This window comes from Candoia aspera, chromosome 4, assembly GCF_035149785.1.
Source record: "Candoia aspera isolate rCanAsp1 chromosome 4, rCanAsp1.hap2, whole genome shotgun sequence".
Classification (NCBI taxonomy): Eukaryota; Metazoa; Chordata; class Lepidosauria; order Squamata; family Boidae; genus Candoia; species Candoia aspera.
The window spans coordinates 54,593,106-54,607,633 of NC_086156.1; positions in this window are offsets into that span (position 1 = coordinate 54,593,106).

Consider the following 14,528-nt stretch of genomic DNA (forward strand, 5'->3'; position numbering starts at 1 on the left):
TTCCAGAAGTCTTTAGAAATCTGGCTGTTCTCCCATGCCTTTGGTAGGGTGTGTTAATGTTTCCTACTACAGATTAAGGTTGCTATAGTAACTAATCATTTTGGCCGGGTGAAGAGGTTGAATTTAATTGTCTCCTTTTCATGTGTTAAATGGTCGCATCACCTGGGGGGAAGGAACTTCCTTGGACTTCTTTCTGTTTCTGTTCCTCTTTCCTTTTGTGCAGACATGTAGAAAGTCAGGCTGCTCTCACTGAGAGCCAAGTCCTTTAAATATGTTTTGCTTTAGTTTTGCTTTCTGTAAATAAATTATTTTTATAGAAATGCCTGGTGTGTGACTTTTCTGATCTCTCCTGGGCCAAAGGCTTTCCCAGCAATCTGCCAACAGGTTATGGGCCCAGTAAACAGCCCAGTAAAACCCAGAGAGAAAAGAGAGATCAGCTCCACACCTCATGCACAATTTAAAGGCAGGTAGCAAAGACCTGTGAAGATTTTCTTTGGAGCCGCCTGGAGATTTTCCAGCAACTGCCAGTCTACAGGACAAAGAAGCCAGCTGAGGTGACTTGCAAAAGAAGGAAGAAGCCATGGCTACCTCCCAGCCCTCAGCGATGTCTCTGGAGCACCTATCAGAGACCAACTATTTGAATTGGGCCCTGAAGAGGAAGATGTATCTTCACAGAGAGAATCTTTGGCTGCCAATTGGTGAACAAACCCCCCAAAATCCCTGTGCTGAATGGCTGAGACAGGATGAGTGGGCTAGAGCCACCATTATCTTGGGAGTTGAGGACAATCAGCTAGTCCACGTGCGAGGCATGCAGTCTGCAAAGCAACTTTGGGACGCTTTGAGAGACTTATATGTAAAGGCAACAGCAGGGAGTAAAGTTACCCTGACAAAAAAGCTGTACAAAGCCTGCCTTGCAGAAGGAGATAGCCTTCCTGAGCACCTGCATTATATTCAGCAGCTGTTTGTTGAGTTGCAGGAGAGAGGAAAGGAATTTACACCTCTCACAAAATCATATATCCTCCTGTCCTCACTAAATGAAACGTGGGACACACTGATTTGTACCCTGGAGGCTATGCCTGAAACAGACCTCACCCCATCGTATGTTACACAGCGCTTACTCGCTGAATGGGAGAAAAGAGAGGAAAGATCCCCCCCCCATCTCTTCTGGAAAGCTGCAATACCAGAAAAGGGAAAAGAAGGGAAAGGAAGCTGAGGCCACAGTGCTAGCCAGCCAGCGATGCTTCACTTGTGGTTCAGCTGGACATTTGCAAAGAGACTGTGCCATGAGACCCAAGAGTAGAAAGACAGAGAAGAAGAACACAAGGGCAACACAGAAGAAGGCTCTTCAGACAACCCAAATTGCACAGGTTGCTGAGAAGGGTAATTCTGATGTATGGGTGTTAGATTCTGGGGCCAACTGTCATTTATGTAATTGTAAAAGCTCTTTTGTGTCACTGTCTAAAACTGAAAGACAAAGTGTATCTTTGGCTGATGGGTCTGTGACCAAAATTATGGGACAAGGTGACTTGTATTTATCCTGCTTAGGAGAAACTGTAAAAGGTGTGTTGTATGTGCCAAATTTACAATCAAACCTTTTATCTGTGGCACAATTGGCTGCAACAGGGTATGTCATAACATTTAAGAAAAATGGTTGTGAGATACGTAAAAATGGGAAATTGTGTGCTACTGGTATGTTAAAAGACTCCTTGTACATTGTGCAAAATGCAAGGAAGCCAAGCTGCAAGGCTGCAGTTGGCAACACTCCATATCATGACCAATGTGTACACCTGATGCACAGGAGATTTGGTCATGCTAATTTCAAGTACATAGCACAAATGCCACAGCTGTGTGCTGACCTAAAGATAAAACCCTGTGATAAATACTTAGACTGTGTAGTTTGCAAAGAATGCAAAACACTAAAAGCTCCTGTGAGTAAGCACAGTGACAGAGTTACAACTAGACCTTTGGAAATTGTACACTCTGACATTATTGGTCCTTTTGCTCCAAGTCTTGGATGAGCAAGGTATGCAATGACCATCATTGATGATTTCTCAAGATACACATTTATCTACATCTTAAAACATAAAGATGAGGCATTTGAGAAATTTAAAAGTTTTGTGACATGGGCAAATGGAAAATTCCCTAGGCCTGTATCTGCACTCCAATGTGATAGAGGAGGAGAATACCTTTCTCACAAATTCAAAAGGTTCCTAGTGGAAAAAGGGATAGAACAAATTCTTTCTAACCCTTACACCCCTCAGCAAAATGGTGTTGCTGAAAGAAAGGGCAGAACCTTGCAAAATGCGATGGAATGCATGCTTAAAGATTCACATTTATCTTTTAAGTATTGGGGAGAGGCCATATCTACTGCCTGTTATGTACAAAACAGATTGTATAACTCTGTGATTCAGGACACTCCATTCCATTTGTTTTATGGTGTGAAACCAAAGGTAAACCATCTTAGAGTGTTTGGTAGCACTGCATGGGTTCATATTCCAAAACAACAGAGAAGGAAAGGAGGCCCCACAACAAAGAAAGCCATCTTTGTTAGCTATGAACAAAGCCAAAGGAGCTACAGGTTCATAATGGGAGAGAAATTAATAATTAGCAAAAGCGCTTCTTTTGCTGAACAAAACTGGGGGAGATTAAACTCTAGCTCTCCAGTTGATCTGACCACCACAAGAGAACAGCAAGGACTTGCTGATGGTGGTCTTTTGCCTGATGAGGACATTAAACCAGAAAACTGGTAAATCTACCTCCCAATGAACACTGTCTGGGTTGTAGGTGGGTTTTCAAACTGAAAAGGGATGCTGATGGCAAAATCCAAAAATATAAAGCAAGGTTGGTTGCAAAAGGGTTCACTCAGAGGAAAGATTTAGACTTTGACAAGACTTTTGCACCAGTTACTAAAGGTGAATCAATTAGATTACTATTAAAAGTTGCTGCACTGAAAGGAATGTCAGTTCACCACTATGACATTCAGACTGCATTTCTCTATGGTGATTTAGACCACAAATTATACATGCAGCAACCCCCTGGCTATGAAAAAGGGGAGAATCAAGTCTGTGAACTGCAGAAGTCAATCTATGGGTTAAAACAAGCTGCTAGATCCTGGAACCAAAAATTAGATGAAAAACTGAAGAATTTTGGTTTTGAAAAAGGAAAGGCAGGTCCATGTATATATATGAAGACAGACAAACAAGGCTGTATGTATCTGCGCATTTATGTTGATGATTTGCTGCTGTTCACATCAACAGAAAAACAAAGGCTTGATTTTGAAGCCTGCATGAAAAGCCATTTCACATTAAAAAGCCTTGGAAATAGAACAAATAACCTAGGTTTGGAAAAATACAGGGAGGAGTATGGTAGCTTTCTGTTAAACCAAAAGGGAAATAATGTTAAAATAATGTGAATGGAAAGACATACAGAGTTGTCAAAGAAGATTGGTTGGCATCTTAATTTGTAGTATAAAAAGGGGAGTGTTAATGTTTCCTACTACAGTTTAAGGTTGCTATAGTAACTAATCATTTTGGCCAGGTGAAGAGGTTGAATTTAATTGTCTCCTTTTCACATGTTAAATGGTTGCATCACCTGGGGGGAAGGAACTTCCTTGGACTTCTTTCTGTTTCTGTTCCTCTTTCCTTTTGTGCAGATATGTAGAAAGTCAGGCGGCTCTCACTGAGAGCCAAGTCCTTTAAATATGTTTTGCTTTCGTTTTGCTTTCTGTAAATAAATTATTTTTATAGAAATGCCTGGTGTGTGACTTTTCTGATCTCTCCTGGGCCAAAGGCTTTCCCAGCAGTCTGCCAACGGGGTGCTTGTGAAGCCCCAGTTGATTCTTGATGAGTGTTTTTTTCTGGATGCTTAGGTTCCTTTTTTTTGTTGTTTCCATTTTTAATTATAAGCTACCCAGAGTGTTCTGAAGTGGGTGGCCTAATCTAACAAACTTATTAGGCTTTATTCTGGAGACTTTTCAGGCTAGGAGAACATAATAGTTTTCTCAGTGTATCTCACTTTAGTGTCAGACAACTTAACTTCTACGTGGTTATTTGATTATAATTTTCATTTTGCACACTACATCCTGAGGCAGAGTTATTCATCTTTTAGGGCAGAGAGAGCAGTGTATATGGGAATTGCCCTGGCTACCAATACTCAAGTTTACAATAAAGTGGAAAAAGCAAAGGGTGCAGCTATCAGTCTCCATTGTTGCTTTAAAAAAAAAAAGTTTTAATTTCCAGATCCTTTCTTGTGGTGCTTCCATATGAGAGTATGGTGGAATCATAAGACTTGGAAAGATGTCTCTTTGTTATCTTGCTCTTGGTCTCCACAACATTGACTTCAGCTTTGGAGCCTATGCCTATGAAAGACTTGATCACGGCTGAATTTGAATCAGTGTTAGCTTTAGACTATCAGCAAGTAAATTCTGATATAACTTTTCCTTAAAAGGTTAATGGTATTATATGATAACAAAGGAGCATTTTTCACTTGATGGGTAATCAGGATTACATTCAGTTGATGGTCTGATTAGAGCATGTGCACAACCAAAGTGCCTATACATATGTTATAATATATTATCCCCATAGATTGAGAGCCTGAAAAAATTACCTTCATGGAACTGAGAATGTGTACAGCTCATCTATGCATTTTAAACTCCTTTCAGATGTTAGATGAATGTCTGAGAATGGGAGAGGAAATAGCAAATGTAGTTCAGTTTCCCCTGATTGCCCATTTATGTGTTCACTGAAAAGAACTAAGTTTTTATTCCCATGAAAATGAAATTAATCCTAGACTTTGTTTCTAATAATCACCTACAGCAAACTAAAGAAAAAGGGATAGGAGTTATATTTCCAAAGAGTCAGTTATCTCTAGGCCTTCCCGTTGGTACTGTAAGAGTCTGGGTGCTGAGTAGCTTTATCAAGCCCACTAGATTTACTGAACACAGTAACAGAGCTTAGCATCTGGCTCTGGAAGTCTCATTTTGGCCCAATCAAGCCAATTGTGCTTAATGCGCACAATGGAATTTGTTCAGTATAGCAAGGAACACTAAGAGGATTCTAGGAAAGATTCTAAAAATGTCAGTTAAAATGCGTTTCAGGGCTGTGTCCCTGAAGCCTCATTAGAAAGAGCTAGAGAGGACTTTTGAGCGGAGGATCTGAACATAGGCCCACATTCTTAGAGAGTTCAGGAATGTTTAGACCCAGGTGTTTTGCACTGCCCATTACAAGTAAAGGGGACAGCTGCAAAGTTAATATCCAGATCTACAGTACATATAAACTTTCTCAAAGTCCAGAGATATTTGGCTATGAGATTTGGCATGTATCCATCTCTGCTACAATTTTCTGAAGGAAGCCCATATTTTGCGAGGGTCATTTTACTCCTATTTATCATTATTAATGAAAATGCCTCTTGAGTAGAAATAAAATGCTTGTTAAGAATAGTCAGATATGCCTTTGGCTTCAGGGCACTGTTCTGGATTGGATAGGCCTACCAGCCCTTCAAAGAGTGAATCATTTGCTTCATTTGTTTTGCTTTGCTTTTTAAAGTAAAATATATACAGTATATATAAGTAAAGCTTTTTTTTCTGGTGGAATGATACATGTAGCAAATTGGGAGGCATATGAAACTTTAAATGTATTGGCTTTAACACTTTCCTATGTAAATTGATGGCTTGCATATCAGTTCCATTTCAAAAACATTTGTCCAGGCATGAAGTTACAAACTACTATTCTTTTTTCATTTCTGCTTATTCATGTCAGGCTTTCATGATGAATTCTATGATGGCCTGTTAAAAGGAGATATAAGATACTTGCCATGAAGTTTTTGTGTGCAAACTAGACTCATTGCTGGGTCAATGCACATATGTTTTAATTGTTCCTTTGCAATTTTCATCTAAGGCCAGTGGCCAAGAACTGAAGGAGTATAATATTTCTTGCATAGAATACTATCAATAATGCTGTGTTTGAAAATTCTACCAGAGCAGATTTTATCTAGATTAATTTTAATTTAGTTTTCTATTTCCCTTGGGTATCCATGGGGGCAGGCTCGTAACATCATGCGTGATGCCATCAGATGTGTTTGATGTCATTGCACTGTTACCAGCATTTTCTTTTCACCAGAAAAGTGATTAACTTTTTTTCCAAGACTTGTTTTTTTTTTAAACAACTGCTTTGAGTGTCAGTTATGGCTTATAATCTGGAAGTGTGCTCATTGCAAGATGAACAGTGAATCAGTTAAATAAAGAGTCATCAATACATTCTCAAGGATTCATCATTTTAGCTACTCTTGACCCTAGTTGGATTTGAACTACTGATGTAGATGTGGCAAAGATTCATAAGACAGTAGCTCATTACTAATCTCTTCAGACAGTCAGTCATTCTTGGTGCTTTGAAGATTAAAGGGCTTTGTAAGAGCTGAGTATTAATATTGTTATTATTGGTTAGCTTTGATCACAGACAACTGAAGTCATTTCCTTTACCATTATTTTTTTTTAAATTGAACATCAAACTCTGGTTAAGATGAAACATACAGAAGGCATTTTTCTTTTATATGATGTTGTCATTATTTATAGGAGGAATTGGCTCATTCTGTAAAGCAGTTTCAAATTTCTGAAGTTCAGATATTGAGAGAACAGAAGTATTCCTTTTCTGGATATGGCTAGAATTTGGATTTTGGTATTAGAGCTGTGCAAAGTTTCAAGTGGATGATTGGATTCCTTGAAGCTTTAATCACTATAACTCCATCACAACAGACTGGCAAAAAAGTGGGGACCCTCCATGTAGCTAGGTAAATGTGACAGGTTGGTTCCATGACTCTATCAATGTATCATTTCAAGAGGAGGGCATCCTTGAAAGAAACTGTGGTACCTCTCTCCCTAAGAGGCTCTTAAGTTGTCCTTGCTAATTAGGTTCTTATCTCTAATCTAGCATTTTTGGAAAGTTATCAAGACAGTGATCACTGAGCAACTGTGGAACATCCTAGGGGAAACAGCTTATGTGTCAGGCTCAGCCCAAGAACAACGAAGAGCCAGTCCATTCAAACTCCAGTTCTTTATATGCTCACACCACATAGGCAGAATCTTGCCAGACTAAAGCTACTCTAACCGAAGGGGAAATAACCTGGGAGACTATAGGGCAGGACTATCCTAAACCTCTTCGTTTTCCCACCATTGCCTCCCGGACTGTGCCTCTGCTTATCTCCTACGCCTCCTTGGAATGTGCTCCCTCCTTCCTGAGAACCAGGGGCACCACCAAAACCCACCACATCATGTGGACTTTTTTCAGTCAGGTTTCAGGCGTAGGCATGGAACAAAAAGGGAATTGGTTGCTTGTGGATGAAATTGGTCAGGACTTGGATAGAGGTAGTACAGCCCTGCTAATCCTTTAATTCTCCCAGCAACCTTTGACACCACTGACCATGGTATCCTTCTAAATTTATATTTTTATGTTGGGGTAGACCCTTAATGCATTGACTTAGCCAACTTCTCTATTAGAAAGCTGTTTTGTTTCTGTCTATCCTTGAAGGCACCCAACTTGAGACTTGCTAGATTGAAATGCTCCAAAAGATCTACCTTATTTTCTATCCTATTGTGCCAAAAAGTGAAGCAGCTTAGATGATTTAAGTTTCCCCATTATAGCCTCTGGATCATCTTTTTTTTCCAAATGAAATCTGGACTCTCACAATGGCTAGAATTGAATCAGATTGCCACTGATTACCAAATCACAGATTAAAATTGAATTATGCCCTTTTTGAAACTTGAATCTCCACTTTGAATCAAATCAGAGCAATTAATGAGACTTTTAATATTAAACTGCATTTATTTCAATGGATATACTCAGTGTCAAAATCTAGAACATACCCTCTGAGCATTAGAACTAGACAACACTTAATGTAGGCATTTAGCTCCATTCTTAAATGCAATCAATTCACATATAGTATAGACCAGGGTTTCTCAACCAGGATTCTGTGGAACCCTAAGTTTCCATGAGGGGTCACTAGGGGTTCCCTGGGAGATCATGATTTATTTAAGAAATCATTTCAAATTCAGGCAACTTCACATTAAAGAGGTAAGTTTCATTCTTTATTTTTAGTTTAAGAACACTGTTAATGCATATATATACAGGCCTACACATGAAACAAATATAATTTTGTAACTTCTGGCCTATATTTGAGCCTGAATGTCCAGGGATTCCCTGAGGCCTGAAAAATATTTCAAGGGTTCCTCCAGGGTCAAAAAGTTGAGAAAGGCTGGTATAGACAATACAATTTGGATAACGGTCCTTACATCAACAATTGTGTGTGTGCGTGGGGATTAAAGTTAAAAATGTTGCTACTTGTTCTCCATGAACCTCCACTGGGGGAGGGCAAAAGTATAGAAATATTAAATATATCATGGCACAAATGTTGCAACTTCATAAATCAGATTTGTGGTTAGCCAAATGAAAACTTCGGCAAACACATGCACACACACACACACACATACCAGAACTGCCCATCTATAGCTGGAGCTGAAAGAAATCAGCAAAAAAGAGTAGCTGTAGTCTACTGTAGTGATTAAGAATATAATCTAGAACCGCAAAAACTCATATAATATCATATAGTATACACACTGTACTATAAAATGTTCATATGCATGCTATTAAGTCTATACCACACCGCCATTTTACAGTGTGGAAATAATAATTCTAGCTTCCTTTACGGAATTATAGAAGACTTATGAAATAATGGATTTACTCCAGATGCAATCATAAGTTAGTCTTGATTAACTCAGGTCTCACTCATAATTAAGTCTGAATCCTACCCAACTAACATTCCTATATAACCTATCCTGTGTTATTTATAGACTGTGTGTTGGTTTGGACTGGTAGAAAACTAATGTTTCTTTCTACCGGTGGTGTCATGCTAAGTGAGAAAACATTGCTTTCCAGGAAGCTTTAAAATTCTCAGCTCATTCACTTACTTGGTTTTTGATCTGTAAAACATTTTCACCATTTCCTATAAATGGAAAACCTGCAAATAAAAAATTGCAGAGGAAAAGAAGCAGCATTCTGGGCACATTTTCCATACATCCACGTCTATCCAATAGAAGAGAAGAGAAGAGAAGAGAAGAGAAGAGAAGAGAAGAGAAGGCAGGCAGGCAGGCAGGCAGGCAGGCAGGCAGGCTGGCAGGGAGGGAGGGAGGGAGGGAGCCAGTTTGGTGTAGTGGGTAGTGGTTAAAGCATCAGGCTAGAAACAGGGAGACTGTGAGTTCTAGTCCCATCTTAGGCACAAAGCCAGCTGGGTGACCTTGAGCCAGTCACTCTCTCTCAGCCCTAGGAAAGAGGCAAGGGCAAAGCAGTTCCAAAATCATGCTAGGGAAACTGCAGGGACTGGTCCAGGCAGTCACCAGGAGTCAACACTGACTCGAAGACACAAAAAACAAAACTATCTATCTATCCTTTTTCCTTCTACAGGAATTTTTAATGAACAATTTACCTAATATAACATTTTTTGCACAATTTCTCTACAGTAATACAGTCATAATGTCTTTAAAAGTAGGGATTGTTGCATTTGATCAGCATGGTATAGTACAGTATTGAATCGGATTATCCATTCAGTTGTATCCGACCCTTGGTGATTCCACAAGCCAGCTCTCTCCATGATTTCCTATCTTGTACAGTATAGTATGGTATAAAACAATTCAGGGTGTTCACTTGTGTAAACAGTATGAATTTGTCATCCTACTACTTTCATGAATATAAAGTGTGGCTTGAAAGACCATCAGTACAAATGAAAAGCAGTCAGTACAAATAAAGTCAGATTTAAAAATCCAGAAAAATATATAGGCTTTTTCCCTTGCACTTAAATGATACCAAACTAAGTTACCATCCTTGGAAAGAGCTTTCCTCAGCTGAACCACCAACATTTTAAATAATCCTTCCTCACCCATCAAACTTCATATGACCTTTTATGAAGGCTTTCCATCAAAAATAATACTGGTCTCAATCTATGAAGGATTTTCATAATCAAAACTGACATTGGGAATTGGGTGGGCTTGGAAACAAACAGGTAGAGTTGCTAGTGCACAGGACTTAAATGGTCAGAATGTCTGATCCTGGTTAACAGCCTCACAGCTGTAGTACTTTCTAAACTATTTTTAAAAGGATCCTTGTGTATAACACATAATCTAATCTGGAATTCATTAAAGCATAAATAATTGAGACCAAGCTATCTCTGTCTAGATAAAGGAGAAAAGGGCACAAAGATCCCTCCAGATGTTTCTGAACAACTCCCAGCAGCCCCAGAGTCAGCACTAAAAATGCTGTGGGATAGAAGGATGTATTTGTTCAGTAACAGCCAATGGAGTGCCCTACTACAATAGAATTGCAGCTTTCATGCCAACCTAAATGAGTAAAAGGTGTTCTGGCATATGGCAATCTATACTTCCAAAGACTCAGATAAAATACTGAAGTGGCTTGAGAGTACACTTCCTTTTTAGGAGAAGAGGAGAAACCCATCTGGCTAGAATGATCAATGGAAATCTGGGATTACAAACCATCACCAACAGAACTTTATCTTGTCTGGAGTGAGTTTCAAGCAAGGTTGTAGTGGTAGTCCAGGACCTAGAAAACAGGAGGCGGCAAGAGTTTCTGCCAATGAGAAAATGACTTGACCAAAAGCCCCACTGGGCTGCAGCATTGGAAAGGGGAAAATATGCTTTGCTCTAATTTCAAATAACTCAGGTCCACAAACTAGCTGACATGATGAGACTAGATAGTTCCTGAGCTACTTCTGAATTGCTTCAGAACCTACCTATTTGAACTTTCAAACAGTCTTTGAAAAAGTCCCAGCAGAAAAATAACACAGTAAGTCATGGCCCTGACTTTGAAATCTCTTTCATTTGAAAGAGTATAAAGTAAGGGCTCACTCAAGCCAAACCTTTATACATATAAAATATTTACTCAGGAGCAAATCAGACTAACTTCCAATTAAGTATATGCTAGACCAATGTTTCTCAACCTTGGCAGTTTTCAGATGTGTGGACTCCAACTTCCAGAATTCCCCAGCCATCATGGCTGGCTGGGGAATTCTTGGAGTTGAAGTCTACACAACTGAAAGCTGCCAAGGTTGAGAAACACTGTGCTAGACTGTAGCCTACAAATATGAAAATTCAAAATGTAACTCACCACAGAGAAAGGAGGATTTATTATTACTACAGATTTTCTCAGCTAGGTTAGCATACATCTTTTGCAAGGATAACCTTTCCAGAATGTTGCTTATCATGTCCATCCATATCAGAAAGGGATTAAAAAATGTTGTGCCCAGTATTGGATATATAAAGTTGACTTAACTGTGTAGTAACCAGCTCAATGAAACATAGATCTGCAGGTAGGTCCTCCTCTACTACACAACATACTGAAATGATCACCTGTAATAAAGAATCTCTGAAATGATCACCATGGCCTATAAAATGGAATGACTTTAAAGAAATGCAATTTTCATACTTTATACTGTAGATTTTCCTCCTCAAGCATCAAAATGTTTTGTGACCCTGTAGTTCAAAGACCACTTTTGTATATTTCTGGCAGAGAGTGCACACAAACAGGCTTCTAGTAGTGATCCAGCAAAGGAATGTAGGATACTTTCTGAAGGCCAATTAATTACTCCATCATCCCAGTTAAAAAGGAGATGATAGGGAATTAAAAGGGAGATGATAGATATGGAAAAAAACTTAAATTCTACCTATGTAACTATGAAACAGTTATGGTACTTAGGTTGCTGATTCTAAAAGCACACAGATAAATAAAATCAGGAATATAATGGGCCAAGAACTGTAGGATTATTTGTTTTGCAATATGATAAATATAAAGGTCATCTAGTGCAGCCTTTCTCAACCTTTTGACCTTGGAGGAACCCTTGAAATATTTTTCAGGCATTGGGGAACCCTGCACATTCAGGCTCAAATATAGGCCAGAAGTTACAAAATTATTATATTTGTTTCATGTGTAAGCCTGTATATATGCATTAACAGTGTTCTTAATCTAAAAATAAAAAATGAAACTTATTTATTTATTTATCTATCATATTTCTTCACCCATCTCATGTTGCAACGACTCTGCACAGTTTACAAGTGAAGAAAAGAATAAAAAAATCATTATAAAATATAAATGTACATAAATATAAAAATATGAAATATAAAATATATACTTACCTTTTTAATGTGAGGTTGCCCAAATTTGAAATATTTTTTAAATAAATCATGATCTCCAAGGGAACCCCTAGTGACCTCTCACGGAACCCTGGTTGAGAAACCCTGCCTTATATCCTTTGCCCCTGTAGAACATTTTACTCCTGGAAAATTAGATGCTACCCACTGTGAACGAAATAGTTACGAAGTGCCTTTGGCAATTGATGTCACAGAGCTGAACAAGGGGCTGTTGTGGTTTTATTTTTTTTAAAAAAATATGTAAACCACTGGGAATCCATATGGAGTTGATGGTATACAGAGAGAAAGACCAGCTTAGTGAAAGTGCCCCTTCCCCTCAAAAATATCACTAGTGATTTGGCATTCTTTGAATGACAATTGAAACCTTCGTTGGAAGTTTAACATTGCTACTGGCACAATCATTGTCCTTTTTACTTTTATTCTCTCTCTTTTGTACATATTTTTGGTGAGTTTATGCATCCACAAGTGGGAGGCCTGGGAGACTCCACTGCACAGGGAAAATTATACGGTTCTAGAACTCTCAAATCTTTTGAGGAATTGTCACCCGCTCCATTTCAGTGATCCTTAGATCAAATCCCTCCTGCAACTGACCTGAAAGTCCTTGGTAGAACTTTTGGAACAGTTTTATTTTAAAATCCTGGTGTAGAAATGCTGCTGGCATTTGAAAAAATATGGAATAAAAATAGCTTCAACTTTCAATGAGCTGGGGATTGTTTGGAAGGAAACGGTAGAGAAAAAACTGCAACAGTCAGTGTTCCTCAAATTAATATGGCTGAATGAATTTCAAAGAGCCAAGTCGTGTTAAATGTTTCTTTTAACATGACTTATTGGTTAAAATAAGTGACTTATTGGTTAGGGCTGGCATATACTTTACCTGAAATACTATTGATTATTAGTTTTGTTTTCAGAAATGTACAGAATGTAATAAGCTATTATATTTATATAATAACTGCCCAGAGTCCCCTTTTGGGAGAGATGGGCGGTGATAGAAATTTGAAGAATAAATAAAAATAAATAAATAAATTTATGCAAGTAATTTATGCATTATATTTATGTAAGTAATCAAAATAAGAAGTGCCTTGTTTAGTTCCTTATGCTACTGAGAAGAAACTGCTGTAAAACTGAGTTTGGCATGGAAGTGACTTTCTAATTTGTTATCACATTCTCACATCTGCCTGGCAGAATTATACCTGACTGCTTGACAGCAAAATGGAAATACGGAGATTTTCAGTGGAAGCAGTTCTCTGTGTCTTCATTACAGCCATAGTTGCTGCATGTCTCCTGTAGAAGCTTAACACGATAGCAAGAAGTCCTGTCAGACACCTCTACACTACATTCAGCGCTACAATGGAAATCGTTTTTCTCAGCTGGGCTAAAACCTCATTTTATTCATTCATGCTGGCAGTATTTCCATAAGTGCATTTTACTTCAGTTGACAAATATTTCTTGGTGGCCAGATCTCATTTTGGGGAGGCCAAGTTTCCAAAGGTTAAATAGCAAGCAGGATTTTTATAAGACACTATCAATCTGGAAATGGTATTAAAACCAGCTTTCGTTTGGAGATTAGAGTCATTCCGCATTCCTGGATTTAACTTTTATTTAGGCTTGTTATAATTGCCCATTCTCTGAAGATGCATTTGGTTTCTCTAGTAAAGACAATTGGGAATTAGCAAGAAGAAAGGGAAAATATAAACAAATGAAAAGGAATTCATAGCCGATCCAGTAATATGTCAGAAGAGGATGCAGGCTACCTGGAAGTCAAACAAAACATCATTTGCTTGGAAAATTAAGCAGAAGAATTAGAATGGTGGTCTCTTTTTTTAAAAAAAGTTCAAACTCTAAGAGCCTTTTGTTCCATCAAATACTCTTACTGTCTTGAGGGGGGAGGGAGGAATACATATATATGCACATCCAGACTCAGCCAGTTTGCTCAGCTGTTGTTGATGTCACTCTGGCCTACTTGGGATAAGTTCCTGAAATAATCCCCTATTTTATTAATAATGATTAAAAGGAAGCAGAATGGGTGAAATCATTCTCAAAAGGATTGGGTAACTGGCTTTAGTCAGCTTTGTGAAAGTATTTTTCTTATGACACATGGACATGTTTACTAGTTCTGAAGTATCCTTTCTGACCAAACATAGACATTCAGTTTCATGCTGGTCTGTCAAGTCAGGACTGAAGGAATATTGTATAGAGTTCTTACAGTCAAAATACTTATTTTCAAGGAAACATTAGTGGAAAATCAGATTCTACACTAGATTATAGCCAAACTACTTATTAAGGAAGTATCCTCAGTTCCTTTAAGTGCATTCAAAGTGGGTCTTCA